The following is an 18278-nucleotide window of genomic DNA, read 5'->3' as shown; positions in this document are numbered from 1 at the left end:
AGCCCCCAGATACTACCACACAGCGCCCAGATACTACCACACAGCCCCCAGATACTACCACACAGCCCCCAGATACTACCACACAGCCCCCAGATACTACCACACAGCCCCCAGATACTACCACACACACCCCCAGATACTACCACACAGCCCCCAGATACTACCACACAGCGCCCAGATACTACCACACAGCCCCCAGATACTACCACACAGCCCCCAGATAATACCACACAGCGCCCAGATACTACCACACAGCGCCCAGATAATACCACACAGCGCCCAGATACTACCACACAGCCCCCAGATACTACCACACAGCCCCCAGATAATACCACACAGCGCCCAGATACTACCACACAGCGCCCAGATAATACCACACAGCGCCCAGATACTACCACACAGCCCCAGATACTACCACACAGCCCCCAGATACTACCACACAGCCCCCAGATACTACCACACAGCACCCAGATAATACCACACAGCGCCCAGATACTACCACACAGCACCCAGATAATACCACACAGCCCCCAGATACTACCACACAGCCCCCAGATAATACCACACAGCCCCCAGATACTACCACACAGCCCCCAGATACTACCACACAGCCCCCAGATACTACCACACACAGCCCCCAGATACTACCACACAGCCCCCAGATACTACCACACAGCGCCCAGATACTACCACACCGCGCCCAGATAATACCACACAGCGCCCAGATACTACCACACAGCGCCCAGATACTACCACACAGCGCCCAGATAATACCACACAGCCCCCAGATACTACCACACAGCGCCCAGATACTACCACACAGCCCCCAGATAATACCACACAGCCCCCAGATACTACCACACAGCCCCCAGATACTACCACACAGCCCCCAGATACTACCACACAGCACCCAGATACTACCACACAGCGCCCAGATACTACCACACAGCCCCCAGATACTACCACACAGCGCCCAGATACTACCACACAGCGCCCAGATACTACCACACAGCGCCCAGATAATACCACACAGCCCCCAGATACTACCACACAGCGCCCAGATAATACCACACAGCGCCCAGATACTACCACACAGCCCCCAGATACTACCACACAGCCCCCAGATACTACCACACAGCGCCCAGATACTACCACACAGCCCCCAGATACTACCACACAGCGCCCAGATACTACCACACAGCCCCCAGATACTACCACACAGCCCCCAGATACTACAACACAGCGCCCAGATAATACCACACAGCCCCCAGATAATACCACACAGCGCCCAGATACTACCACACAGCGCCCAGATACTACCACACAGCCCCCAGATACTACCACACAGCCCCCAGATAATACCACACAGCCCCCAGATAATACCACACAGCCCCCAGATACTACCACACAGCGCCCAAATAATACCACACAGCGCCCATATAATACCACACAGCCCCCAGATACTACCACACAGCCCCCAGATAATACCACACAGCCCCCAGATACTACCACACAGCCCCCAGATACTACCACACAGCGCCCAGATACTACCACACAGCGCCCAGATACTACCACACAGCGCCCAGATAATACCACACAGCGACCAGATACTACCACACAGCGCCCAGATACTACCACACAGCGCCCAGATAATACCACACAGCGCCCAGATACTACCACACAGCGCCCAGATAATACCACACAGCGCCCAGATAATACCACACAGCGCCCAGATACTACCACACAGCGCCCAGATACTACCACACAGCCCCCAGATACTACCACACAGCACCCAGATACTACCACACAGCACCCAGATAATACCACACAGATACTACCACACAGCCCCCAGATACTACCACACAGCCCCCAGATAATACCACACAGCCCCCAGATAATACCACACAGCCCCCAGATACTACCACACAGCGCCCAGATAATACCACACAGCGCCCATATAATACCACACAGCCCCCAGATACTACCACACAGCCCCCAGATAATACCACACAGCGCCCAGATAATACCACACAGTGCCCAGATAATACCACACAGCGCCCAGATAACACCACACAGCCCCCAGATACTACCACACAGCGCCCAGATAATACCACACAGCCCCCAGATAATACCACACAGCGCCCAGATACTACCACACAGCCCCCAGATACTACCACACAGCCCCCAGATACTACCACACAGCCCCCAGATACTACCACACACAGCCCCCAGATACTACCACACAGCGCCCAGATACTACCACACAGTGCCCAGATACTACCACACAGCGCCCAGATACTACCACACAGCGCCCAGATAATACCACAGAGCGCCCAGATACTACCACACAGCACCCAGATAATACCACACAGCCCCCAGATACTACCACACAGCCCCCAGATACTACCACACAGCGCCCAGATAATACCACACAGCCCCCAGATACTACCACACAGCGCCCAGATACTACCACACAGCGCCCAGATACTACCACACAGCGCCCAGACAATACCACACAGCCCCCAGATACTACCACACAGCGCCCAGATACTACCACACAGCCCCCAGATACTACCACACAGCGCCCAGATAATACCACACAGCGGCCAGATACTACCACACAGCACCCAGATACTACCACACAGCGCCCAGATACTACCACACAGCGCCCAGATAATACCACACAGCCCCCAGATACTACCACACAGCGCCCAGATACTACCACACAGCCCCCAGATAATACCACACAGCGCCCAGATAATACCACAGAGCGCCCAGATACTACCACACAGCACCCAGATACTACCACACAGCGCCCAGATAATACCACACAGCCCCCAGATAATACCACACAGCGCCCAGATACTACCACACAGCCCCCAGATACTACCACACAGCCCCCAGATACTACCACACAGCCCCCAGATACTACCACACACAGCCCCCAGATACTACCACACAGCGCCCAGATACTACCACACAGCGCCCAGATACTACCACACAGCGCCCAGATACTACCACACAGCGCCCAGATAATACCACAGAGCGCCCAGATACTACCACACAGCACCCAGATAATACCACACAGCCCCCAGATACTACCACACAGCCCCCAGATACTACCACACAGCGCCCAGATACTACCACACAGCCCCCAGATACTACCACACAGCGCCCAGATACTACCACACAGCGCCCAGATACTACCACACAGCGCCCAGACAATACCACACAGCCCCCAGATACTACCACACAGCGCCCAGATACTACCACACAGCCCCCAGATACTACCACACAGCGCCCAGATAATACCACACAGCGGCCAGATACTACCACACAGCACCCAGATACTACCACACAGCGCCCAGATACTACCACACAGCGCCCAGATAATACCACACAGCCCCCAGATACTACCACACAGCGCCCAGATACTACCACACAGCCCCCAGATACTACCACACAGCGCCCAGATACTACCACACAGCCCCCAGATAATACCACACAGCGCCCAGATACTACCACACAGCGCCCAGATACTACCACACAGCGCCCAGATACTACCACACAGCGCCCAGATAATACCACACAGCGCCCAGATAATACCACACAGCCCCCAGATACTACCACACAGCGCCCAGATACTACCACACAGCGCCCAGATACTACCACACAGCCCCCAGATACTACCACACAGCACCCAGATACTACCACACAGCACCCAGATAATACCACACAGCGCCCAGATAATACCACACAGCGCCCAGATACTACCATACAGCACCCAGATACTACCACACAGCACCCAGATACTACCACACAGCCCCCAGATACTACCACACACAGCCCCCAGATACTACCACACAGCCCCCAGATACTACCACACACAGCCCCCAGATACTACCACACACAGCCCCCAGATACTACCACACAGCCCCCAGATACTACCACACACAGCCCCCAGATACTACCACACAGCGCCCAGATACTACCACACAGCGCCCAGATACTACCACACAGCACCCAGATAATACCACACAGCGCCCAGATACTACCACACAGCGCCCAGATACTACCACACAGCGCCCAGATACTACCACACAGCCCCCAGATACTACCACACAGCACCCAGATACTACCACACAGCACCCAGATAATACCACACAGCGCCCAGATAATACCACACAGCGCCCAGATACTACCATACAGCACCCAGATACTACCACACAGCACCCAGATACTACCACACAGCCCCCAGATACTACCACACACAGCCCCCAGATACTACCACACAGCCCCCAGATACTACCACACACAGCCCCCAGATACTACCACACACAGCCCCCAGATACTACCACACAGCCCCCAGATACTACCACACACAGCCCCCAGATACTACCACACAGCGCCCAGATACTACCACACAGCGCCCAGATACTACCACACAGCACCCAGATAATACCACACAGCGCCCAGATACTACCACACAGCGCCCAGATACTACCACACAGCGCCCAGATACTACCACACAGCCCCCAGATACTACCACACAGCCCCCAGATACTACCACACACAGCCCCCAGATAACACCACACAGCGCCCAGATAACACCACACAGCGCCCAGATACTACCACACAGCGCCCAGATAATACCACACGGCCCCCAGATAATACCACACAGCGCCCAGATACTACCACACAGCGCCCAGATAATACCACACGGCCCCCAGATAATACCACACAGCGCCCAGATACTACCACACAGCGCCCAGATACTACCACACAGCGCCCAGATACTACCACACAGCCCCCAGATACTACCACACAGCGCCCAGATACTACCACACAGTGCCCAGATACTACCACACAGTGCCCAGATACTACCACACAGCCCCCAGATACTACCACACAGCGCCCAGATACTACCACACACAGCCCCCAGATACTACCACACAGCCCCCAGATAATACCACACAGCGCCCAGATACTACCACACAGCGCCCAGATACTACCACACAGCCCCCAGATAATACCACACAGCGCCCAGATACTACCACACAGCACCCAGATAATACCACACAGCCCCCAGATACTACCACACAGCCCCCAGATAATACCACACAGCCCCCAGATAATACCACACAGCCCCCAGATACTACCACACAGCGCCCAGATACTACCACACAGTACCCAGATACTACCACACAGCGCCCAGATACTACCACACAGCGCCCAGATACTACCACACAGCGCCCAGATACTACCACACAGCGCCCAGATAACACCACACAGCCCCCAGATACTACCACACAGCGCCCAGATACTACCACACAGCACCCAGATAATACCACACAGCGCCCAGATAATACCACACAGCCCCCAGATACTACCACACAGCCCCCAGATAATACCACACAGCCCCCAGATACTACCACACAGCCCCCAGATAATACCACACAGCACCCAGATAATACCACACAGCACCCAGATACTACCACACAGCCCCCAGATACTACCACACAGCCCCCAGATACTACCACACAGCCCCCAGATAATACCACACAGCGCCCAGATACTACCACACAGCGCCCAGATAATACCACACAGCCCCCAGATACTACCACACAGCGCCCAGATAATACCACACGGCCCCCAGATACTACCACACAGCCCCCAGATACTACCACACAGCGCCCAGATAATACCACACGGCCCCCAGATAATACCACACAGCGCCCAGATACTACCACACAGCGCCCAGATACTACCACACAGCGCCCACATAACACCACACAGCCCCCAGATACTACCACACAGCGCCCAGATACTACCACACAGCGCCCAGATACTACCACACAGCGCCCAGATACTACCACACAGTGCCCAGATACTACCACACAGCGCCCAGATACTACCACACACAGCCCCCAGATACTACCACACAGCCCCCAGATAATACCACACAGCGCCCAGATACTACCACACAGCCCCCAGATAATACCACACAGCGCCCAGATACTACCACACAGCGCCCAGATACTACCACACAGCGCCCAGATACTACCACACAGTGCCCAGATACTACCACACAGCCCCCAGATACTACCACACAGCCCCCAGATACTACCACACAGCCCCCAGATACTACCACACAGCCCCCAGATACTACCACACAGCGCCCAGATACTACCACACAGTGCCCAGATACTACCACACAGCCCCCAGATACTACCACACAGCCCCCAGATACTACCACACAGCGCCCAGATACTACCACACAGCGCCCAGATACTACCACACAGCGCCCAGATACTACCACACAGCGCCCAGATACTACCACACAGTGCCCAGATACTACCACACAGTGCCCAGATACTACCACACGGCCCCCAGATACAACCCAGTGCGGCATGTGCCAGTGTTTGGTGGTTAGGACAGTGGCGTACCGACCACGGTCGCCATTGAGACCGGGCCCATGGGACGGGGGGCGGGCGACCATCTCAATGGCGACACGGTCGGCACGCCACTAGCAGGAAGCTCCTGCCCGTCACTGTATAGTGCTCAATGTGGCCGCTCGAGCACTATAACCGCAGCGATGTGGCCAGAAGACAACCCCGGCGCACATCGCTCCATGCATTAGGATATGCGGCCGCGTGATGACGTCATCATGCTGCTGCGCACCCCTTCCTGTCTGGACGGGCGCGGAAGAAAGAAGACACGGGACCAGGGACCAGCTGCCAGAGGTGAGTACAGGGTTTTTTTTTTTTTAAATCAATCTGAGATAAAAGGGGCTTATTGTATAAAACATTTATTTGATGTGCTTATTCATGGGGGGGGGGGGGGGGCAGAATATTTAATAATTCATTGTGTGGGGAGAGAATATTAAATAATTAATTGGGGGGCAGAATATGTAATAATCACTGAAATGTTGGTTAGCAGAAAGAGTTTTGAGGGGTTTTTTTAGGTATAATTGGGGGGGGCATCATTAGGAATTTTGTCCCGGGGCCCAGGGCCCAGTGGACTCTAGTTATGCAACTGGGTGAGGACCTTCCTGATCTCAGGGGTCTGAGACGATTGTTAGAGATTACGGACTCCTAACTCTGCACAGAACTTCACTAAAACGCCTGCGGGCTATAAGAGTCCTGGTTATTCATAGAGAAGAAACACAAAAGGCTGAAACCTGAAATAATAATCTCAAGAGGAAGAGATGAGAGAAGGAAGACAAATATAAGACGAATCCCGAGGCCAAAACCAACCTAATATTTACATACATAATAAATGTTCCAGGTAATAACGGAGAAGAGACAGGAAGCAGCATATACCCGGAACATATTACATCACCCGTATAATACCGCACATACACAGGGTCCACCATACCCACCACTAATACTACTACCCCATGACACTAAACCACTACAATATTGCAACGAAGATATTACCACGCTGCACTACACAACACAACCACTAGTGGCCGCACTGAGCTAGTAATAGGATATGTCCTACAGGTAGCAGTCATATTCTTGAACATAGGGGGCAGTATTATAGTAGTTATATTCTTGTACATAGGGAGCAGTATTATAGTAGTTATATTCCTGTACATAGGGGGCAGTATTATAGTAGTTATATTCCTGTACATAGGGGGCAGTATTATAGTAGTTATATTCCTGTACATAGGGGGCAGTATTATAGTAGTTATATTCCTGTACATAGGGGGCAGTATTATAGTAGTTATATTCTTGTACATAGGGGCAGTATTATAGTAGTTATATTCTTGTACATAGGGGGCAGTATTATAGTAGTTATATTCTTGTACATAGGGGCAGTATTATAGTAGTTATATTCTTGTACATAGGGGGCAGTATTATAGTAGTTATATTCCTGTACATAGGGGGGCAGTATTATAGTAGTTATATTCTTGTACATAGGGGGCAGTATTATAGTAGTTATATTCCTGTACATAGGGGGGCAGTATTATAGTAGTTACATTCTTGTACATAGGGGGCAGTATTATAGTAGTTATATTCTTGTACATAGGGGCAGTATTATAGCAGTTATATCCTTGTACATAGGGGGCAGTATTATAGTAGTTATAATCTTGTACATAGGGGGCAGTATTATAGTAGTTATATTCTTGTACATAGGGGGCAGTATTATAGCAGTTATATCCTTGTACATAGGGGGCAGTATTATAGTAGTTATAATCTTGTACATAGGGGGCAGTATTATAGTAGTTATATTCTTGTACATAGGGGGCAGTATTATAGTAGTTATATTCTTGTACATAGGGGGCAGTATTATAGTAGTTATATTCTTGTACATAGGGGGGCAGTATTATAGTAGTTATATTCTTGTACATAGGGGGCAGTATTATAGTAGTTATATTCTTGTACATAGGGGGCAGTATTATAGTAGTTATATTCCTGTACATAGGGGCAGTATTATAGTAGTTATATTCCTGTACATAGGGGCAGTATTATAGTAGTTATATTCCTGTACATAGGGGGCAGTATTATAGTAGTTATATTCTGGTACATAGGGGCAGTATTATAGTAGTTATATTCTTGTATATAGGGGGCAGTATTATAGTAGTTATATTCCTGTACATAGGGGTCAGTATTATAGTAGTTATATTCTTGTATATAGGGGGCAGTATTATAGTAGTTATATTCCTGTACATAGGGGGCAGTATTATAGTAGTTATATTCTGGTACATAGGGGGCAGTATTATAGTAGTTATATTCTTGTACATAGGGGGCAGTATTATAGTAGTTATATTCCTGTACATAGGGAGCAGTATTATAGTAGTTATATTCTTGTACATAGGAGGCAGTATTATAGTAGTTATATTCCTGTGCATAGGGGGCAGTATTATAGTAGTTATATTCCTGTACATAGGGGGCAGTATTATAGTAGTTATATTCTTGTACATAGGGGGCAGTATTATAGTAGTTATATTCTTGTACATAGGGGGCAGTATTATAGTAGTTATATTCTTGTACATAGGGGGCAGTATAATAGTAGTTATATTCTTGTACATAGGGGGCAGTACTATAGTAGTTATATTCTTGTACATAGGGGGCAGTATTATAGTAGTTATATTCTTGTACATAGGGGGCAGTATTATAGTAGTTATATTCCTGTACATAGGGAGCAGTATTATAGTAGTTATATTCTTGTACATAGGAGGCAGTATTATAGTAGTTATATTCCTGTACATAGGGGGCAGTATTATAGTAGTTATATTCCTGTACATAGGGGGCAGTATTATAGTAGTTATATTCTGGTACATAGGGGGCAGTATTATAGTAGTTATATTCTTGTACATAGGGGGCAGTACTATAGTAGTTATATTCTTGTACATAGGGGGCAGTATTATAGTAGTTATATTCTTGTACATAGGGGGCAGTATTATAGTAGTTATATTCTTGTACATAGGGGGCAGTATTATAGTAGTTATATTCTTGTACATAGGGGGAAGTATTATAGTAGTTATATTCTTGTACATAGGGGGCAGTATAATAGTAGTTATATTCTTGTACATAGGGGGCAGTACTATAGTAGTTATATTCTTGTACATAGGGGGCAGTATTATAGTAGTTATATTCTTGTACATAGGGGGCAGTATTATAGTAGTTATATTCCTGTACATAGGGAGCAGTATTATAGTAGTTATATTCCTGTACATAGGGGGCAGTATTATAGTAGTTATATTCTGGTACATAGGGGGCAGTATTATAGTAGTTATATTCTTGTACATAGGGGGCAGTACTATAGTAGTTATATTCTTGTACATAGGGGGCAGTATTATAGTAGTTATATTCTTGTACATAGGGGGCAGTATTATAGTAGTTATATTCTTGTACATAGGGGGCAGTATTATAGTAGTTATATTCTTGTACATAGGGGGCAGTGATATAGTAGTTATATTCCTGTACATAGGGGGCAGTATTATAGTAGTTATATTCCTGTACATAGGGAGCAGTATTATAGTAGCTATATTCTTGTACATAGGGGGCAGTGTTATAGTAGTTATATTCTTGTACATAGGGGGCAGTATTATAGTAGTTATATTCTTGTACATAGGGGGCAGTGTTATAGTAGTTATATTCTTGTACATAGGGGGCAGTATTATAGTAGTTATATTCTTGTACATAGGGGGCAGTATTATAGTAGTTATATTCTTGTACATAAGGGGCAGTATTATAGTAGTTATATTCCTATACATAGGGAGCAGTATTATAGTAGTTATATTCTTGTACATAGGGGGCAGTATTATAGTAGTTATATTCTTGTACATAGGGGGCAGTATTATAGTAGTTAAATTCCTGTACATAGGGGGGGAGTATTATAGTAGTTATATTCCTGTACATAGGGGGCGGTATTATAGTAGTTATATTCTTGTACATAGGGGGCAGTATTATAGTAGTTATATTCCTGTACATAGGGGGCAGTATTATAGTAGTTATATTCTTGTACATAGGGGGCAGTATTATAGTAGTTATATTCTTGTACATAGGGGGCAGTATTATAGTAGTTATATTCCTATACATAGGGAGCAGTATTATAGTAGTTATATTCCTATACATAGGGAGCAGTATTATAGTAGTTATATTCTTGTACATAGGGGGCAGTATTATAGTAGTTATATTCTTGTACATAGGGGGCAGTATTATACTAGTTATATTCTTGTACATAGGGGGCAGTATTATACTAGTTATATTCTTGTACATAGGGGGCAGTATTATAGTAGTTATATTCTTGTACATAGGGGGCAGTATTATAGTTGTTATATTCTTGTACATAGGGGGCAGTATTATTGTAGTTATATTCTTGTACATAGGGGGCAGTATTATAGTAGTTATATTCCTGTACATAGGGGGCAGTATTATAGTAGTTATATTCCTGTACATAGGGGGCAGTATTATAGTAGTTATATTCTTGTACATAGGGGGTAGTATTATAGTAGTTATATTCTTGTACATAGGGGGCAGTATTATAGTAGTTATATTCCTGTACATAGGGGGCAGTATTATAGTAGTTATATTCCTGTACATAGGGAGCAGTATTATAGTAGTTATATTCTTGTACATAGGGGGCAGTATTATAGTAGTTATATTCCTGTACATAGGGGGCAGTATTATAGTAGTTATATTCCTGTACATAGGGGGCAGTATTATAGTAGTTATATTCCTGTACATAGGGGGCAGTATTATAGTAGTTATATTCTTGTACATAGGGAGCAGTATTATAATGCTCCTGTGGAATTGATGTAGGGACAGTAAGATGAGGGGGATGGGATCTGATGCAATGATATGGCAGAGAAGGAAGTTCTGTTCAGAATGTGCTGAATGTTTCTTGCGTCATTGTGTTCACTAATTTCAAATCTTCATGGTTTCTTCTAATCTTCACTCCTCCTGGCCATGTCCTTATATTACAGAGCTGATAACTCCCACCACATTCCACTGATGTAACTTTAGAGTCTGAATTTACAACAAGCAGGAAATGTGTCAGCACGGAAATTATGATAGTTTATTTAATTGTTATATTATATATCGACTGCAGAATAATAGTTTATATATAGAAAACATCCTATTAATTAGTGCAGTTCCTATTTACATTATATTATCCTGTACTGATCCTGAGTTACATCCTTTGTTATACTCCAGAGCTGCACTCACTATTCTGCTGCTGGTGCAGTCATTGTGTACATACATGACATTACTTATCCTGTACTGATCCTGAGTTACATCCAGTATTATACTCCAGAGCTGCACTCACTATTCTGCTGCTGGTGCGGCTGTGTACATACATGACATTACTTATCCTGTACTGATCCTGAGTTACATCCTGTATTATACTCCAGAGCTGCACTCACTATTCTGCTGCTGGTGCAGTCACTGTGTACATACATGACATTACTTATCCTGTACTGATCCTGTGTTACATCCTATATTATACCCCAGAGCTGCACTCACTATTCTGCTGCTGGTGCAGTCACTATGTACATACATGACATTACTTATCCTGTTCTGATCCTGAGTTACATCCTGTATTATACTCGAGAGCTGCACTCACTATTCTGCTGCTGGTGCAGTCACTGTGTACATACATGACATTACTTATCCTGTACTGATCCTGAGTTACATCCTGTATTATACTCCAGAGCTGCACTCACTATTCTCCAAATATAATGTAATATATGTAGTGGGAAAAAATTAACCTATTTAGGTAAAAATAGGTTCGTCCTGAGTGAGGACTGTGTGGCGGTATGATGCATTGTGTGTAGGGTGCGGCGCCCAGGACTGGTCACCTGTGAACAATGAATTGTTGATGATCAGTCAGATAGAAGATGACTCCATCCCTGGGAGAACAGCTGGAGCACTACAGAACCGGTCAGACGGAGTAGACGTAACCAGCGCCCCGATTGTGGTATCTGGCACCTGGATAATAAGATGAGGGGGGTAGAGAGGGGGAGGGGAGGTCGCTCTGGTGAGTCATTATATATTATTATCATTATTATAAGTGCAATGTTTTCATATCTTCTCAATAGACTCTGCTGCCCTTGTGCATCACTGCCTCCCTCTGGTGGCTGGTTCAGGTATGACAGTGAGTGATATATATATACACTCACCGGCCACTTTATTAGGTACACCATGCTAGTAACAGGTCGGACCCCCTTTTGCCTTCAGAACTGCCTCAATTCTTCGTGGCATAGATACAACAAGGTGCTGGAAGCTCCTCAGAGATTTTGCTCCATAGTGACATGATGGCATCACACAGTTGCCGCAGATTTGTCGGCTGCACATCCATGATGCGAATCTCCCGTTCCACCACATCCCAAAGATGCTCTATTGGATTGAGATCTGGTGACTGTGGAGGCCATTTGAGTCCAGTGACCTCATTGTCATGTTCAAGAAACCAGTCTGAGATGCTTCCAGCTTTATGACATGGCGCATTATCCTGCTGAAAGTAGCCATCAGATGTTACAGGGTACATTGTGCTCATAAAGGGATGGACATGGTCAGCAACAATACTCAGGTAGGCTGTGGTGTTGTACCAAGGCGCCCAAAGACACCATGACACCACCACCACCAGCCTGAGCCGCTGATACAAGGCAGGATGGATCCATGACACCACCACCACCAGCCTGAGCCGCTGATACAAGGCAGGATGGATCCATGACACCACCACCACCAGCCTGAGCCGCTGATACAAGGCAGGATGGATCCATGACACCACCACCACCAGCCTGACCCGCTGATACAAGGCAGGATGGATCCATGACACCACCACCACCAGCCTGAGCCGCTGATACAAGGCAGGATGGATCCATGACACCACCAGCACCAGCCTGACCCGCTGATACAAGGCAGGATGGATCCATGCTTTCATGTTGTTGACGCCAAATTCTGACCCTACCATCCGAATGTCGCAGCAGAAATCGAGACTCATCAGACCAGGCAACGTTTTTCCAATCTTCTACTGTCCAATTTCGATGAGCTTGTGCAAATTGTAGCCTCAGTTTCCTGTTCTTAGCTGAAAGGAGTGGCACCCGGTGTGGTCTTCTGCTGCTGCAGCCCATCTGCCTCAAAGTTGGACGTACTGTGCGTTCAGAGATGCTCTTCTGCCTACCTTGGTTGTAACGGGTGGTGATTTGAGTCACTGTTGCCTTTCTATCAGCTCGAACCAGTCTGCCCATTTTCCTCTGACGTCTGGCATCAACAAGGCATTTCCGCCCACAGAACTGCCGCTCACTGGATGTTTTTTCTTTTTCGGACCATTCTCTGTAAACCCTAGAGATGGTTGTGCGTGAAAATCCCAGTAGATCAGCAGTTTCTGAAATACTCAGACCAGCCCTTCTGGCACCAACAACCATGCCACGTTCAAAGGCCACAAATCACCTTTCTTCCCCATACTGATGCTCGGGAGAACTGCAGGAGATTGTCTTGACCATGTCTACATGCCTAAATGCACTGAGTTGCCGCCATGTGATTGGCTGATTAGAAATTAAGTGTTAACGAGCAGTTGGACAGGTGTACCTAATAAAGTGGCCGGTGAGTGTATATATATATATATGTGTGTGTATTTATTTTTTAATCATGGGAAAATGGAAAGTGATCACTGCTTATCCCCAGAAGCTGAAATCAGATTTTGTTCACTAAAGGGATGCAATTTATTAGCATTTTTTTGCCATAAACAGCGCCACTCTTACCTCTGGTTGTGTCTGGTATTGCAGTTCACTTGCATTCAGTATCTCAGGGCTATCACAGGACCTGTGTAAGACACAAAGAGCTGTTAAGATTCCCTGATCTCTCATGGAGTACAGCTGCAGTGTAAAGCATCATGGATGGATAGTACAGATGAGTCTGATGGGATACTAAGTGAAGTTCAGACAACCTAGGACTTCAATAAACTCTGTAAGTAGGGGGCAAAGCAGTGGCTCTATGTGCGGTGCAGCGCTGACATCTAGTGCCCACACAGTGTCATTACAGCAGGGCACAGATAGTGCTGCACTCTCTCTGGATACTTGGACATATCATACATAGATATTACGGGCACTGTAGTAGGCAGGCACGATTATATGGGCGCTGTATAATAGTATCATGGGGCTGGTAGTGTGAACAGATTTGGAGAGTCTAAGGTACACATGGCGGGGTATTATGTGTGTAACCTGCTAGTTGTGTCTAATTGTATGGACACGGTGTAGTGGTATAATGTATTAACCTGTCATTGGTGCAAAATTAGCCTGGCACACAAAGCGGTTTTATGTGAAAACTATCTGGTGGTATTATTTGGGCGCTGTGTGATCCACTGTATGTGTATGGTGGTATTATGCACATGCATTCTCTAAGCGGTCACATGGTGGCGCCAAAGCCAGAGTTAAAAATACTATAAAATGTAGCCATGTATTTCTTGGATTCGGGTTTATATAGATTGTTGCTGTCCCCATTATTAAAGGGGAACTCCATCAGATACCTGACTCTGCCATAACTTGTGAAGTGAAAAGTGAAGTGCACCTAAGAAAAAGTTTCCAAAAGAGAAATGCGGCGACCACCTATAATCGGTCGGATCAGTCAATTCCCCTGCACTGCCCCCACAGGCGAGGTGGGGTATTACACATAGAAATCAATGCTTTGTATGAACATCCGTATCTTCCAGAGTTACAGCCACTCACTAGGGGGCGCTGTATCATCATAGTCCATGTACTCCGTACACTATGGGGCACATTTACTAAGGGGCGCGCGCTGCACTTTAGTCGGACTGTGCCGTATTTAACTTTCAAATTATGTTGCACGCCCTGTGTTAAAGTTCACTACAAAAAAGATGGTGAACTCTATTGGACCCGAGCGGGGGAGCGACACATTCATGATTTCGGGCGCACGATCTTAGTGAATTGCCGCGTGCAGCGTTATACACGGACAATGCACTTTCTGTGAACTCCAGTGACTTTCTAAGTTGATGTGCTCCTATGTGTGGAGCTCACCCCTGTGTCCCCTCCCCCGTGCACCACCCTCTCAGTGCTACCTGCGGGCACAGACTCATCACCCGGTCAGTGACCCCTTTTTGGGAAGTTGCGGCCTCGGTTGCTATTTCAGGTGCACAGGCTGCTCATTACCCGCTCAGATCTGACAGAACGTGATACAATAGAGATACGAGGCCAACTGGCAGGTGAATCTGGCAGCGCGCGGCCCCATCTCATGAGTCAGTGCACCAATCAGGGCTCAGGTAACTGCAGGGCACTGGTCGGTCAATACAACATGGGTGGGGGGGAGGTCAAGGCTTCATGCCCACCCATCGGGGTGACTCTGGTGCACCCGTCATATCCGCACCATCCAGTCATGTCCTGTGCCCACTGCACGCCCACCATGCCCATTAAGTATCCAATCTGTGGATGTCTAAAAATAATATGTCTCATAACTATCTAGTGTTAAAAAAGCTACTTGTTGATACATTCCCTTTAACGAGGGCTCTGTCTGGACCGCGAGGGAGGAGGAAGAGTTGAGAGTTTGTGTTACTATATCTACCATTGTTATTTAGCTACGTCTACCAAGTCCTCACACTGGACTACCCATATTACTATAAAATACTCTAGGCTGATGTCTGTATGAAACACTGTGAGGGTTCTGTATAACCTATGCATGGCCTGGGGGCCCGTCAAGCTCAGGGGCCAAAAGTGCATTCACCTGTGGACCAGTCTGAACCTGCTGCCAAACTAAGGGTTATATGGAACTATAACGTATAGCACTATCTGGGCCCTATGGGAATCAGATGGCAGTAATATATGAGACAGCCCTCTCATGGTTATATTATATACAGCCCTCTCATGGTTATATTATATACAGCCTCTCATGGTTATATTATATACAGCCCTCTCATGGTTATATTATATACAGCCCTCTCATGGTTATATTATATACAGCCTCTCATGGTTATATTATATACAGCCTCTCATGGTTATATTATATACAGCCCTCTCATGGTTATATTATATACAGCCCCCTCATGGTTATATTATATACAGCCCCCTCATGTGTATTTTATATACAGCCCCCTCATGGTTATATTATATACAGCCCCCTCATGTGTATTTTATATACAGCCCCCTCATGGTTATATTATATACAGCCTCTCATGGTTATATTATATACAGCCTCTCATGGTTATATTATATACAGCCCTCTCATGGTTATATTATATACAGCCCCCTCATGGTTATATTATATACAGCCCCCTCATGGTTATATTATATACAGCCCTCTCATGGTTATATTACATACAGCCTCTCATGGTTATATTATATACAGCCTCTCATGGTTATATTATATACAGCCCCCTCATGGTTATATTATATACAGCCTCTCATGGTTATATTATATACAGCCTCTCATGGTTATATTATATACAGCCCTCTCATGGTTATATTATATACAGCCCCCTCATGGTTATATTATATACAGCCCCCTCATGGTTATATTATATACAGCCTCTCATGGTTATATTATATACAGCCCTCTCATGGTTATATTATATACAGCCCTCTCATGGTTATTTATATGCAGCCCCCTCATGGTTATATTATATACAGCCTCTCATGGGTATTTTATATACAGCCCCTCATGGTTATTTTATATACAGCCCATCATGGTTATTTTATATACAGCCCATCATGGTTATTTTATATACAGCCCCCTCATGGGTATTTTATATACAGCCCCTCATGGTTATTTTATATACAGCCCATCATGGTTATATTATATACAGCCCCCTCATGGGTATTTTATATACAGCCCCCTCATGGGTATTTTATATACAACCCCCTCATGGGTATTTTATATACAGCCCCTCATGGTTATTTTATATACAGCCCCTCATGGTTATTTTATATACAGCCCCTCATGGTTATATTATATACAGCCCCTCATGGTTATTTTATATACAGTGGCCTCATGGGTATTTTATATACAGCCCCTCATGGGTATTTTATATACAGCGGCCTCATGGGTATTTTATATACAGCCCCCCTCGTGGGTATTTTATATACAGCCCCTCATGGTTATTTTATATACAGCCCCCTCATGGTTATTTTATATACAGCCCCTCATGGTTATTTTATATACAACCCCCTCATGGGTATTTTATATACAGCCCCTCAAGGTTATTTTATATACAGCCCCTCATGGCTATTTTATATACAGCCCCTCATGGGTATTTTATATACAGCCCCTCATGGTTATTTTATATACAGCCCCCTCATGGTTATTTTATATACAGCCCCCTCATGGGTATTTTATATACAACCCCCTCATGGTTATTTTATATACAACCCCCTCATGGTTATTTTATATACAGCCTCCTCATGGGTATTTTATATACAACCCCTCATGGGTATTTTATATCCAGCCCCTCATGGTTATTTTGTATACAGCCCCTCATGGCTATTTTATATACAGCCCCCTCATGGCTATTTTATATACAGCCCCTCATGGTTATTTTATATACAGCCCCCTCATGGCTATTTTATATACAGCCCCCTCATGGCTATTTTATATACAGCCCCCTCATGGTTATTTTATATACAGCCCCCTCATGGTTATTTTATATACAGCCCCCTCATGGCTATTTTATATACAGCCCCCTCATGGTTATTTTATATACAGCCCCCTCATGGTTATTTTATATACAGCCCCCTCATGGCTATTTTATATACAGCCCCTCATGGTTATTTCATATACAGCCCCTCATGGTTATTTTAAATACAGCCCCCTCATGGCTATTTT

Source organism: Engystomops pustulosus, chromosome 2 (assembly GCF_040894005.1).
Source record: "Engystomops pustulosus chromosome 2, aEngPut4.maternal, whole genome shotgun sequence".
Taxonomy (NCBI): Eukaryota; Metazoa; Chordata; class Amphibia; order Anura; family Leptodactylidae; genus Engystomops; species Engystomops pustulosus.
This window is presented reverse-complemented; position numbering follows the sequence as displayed.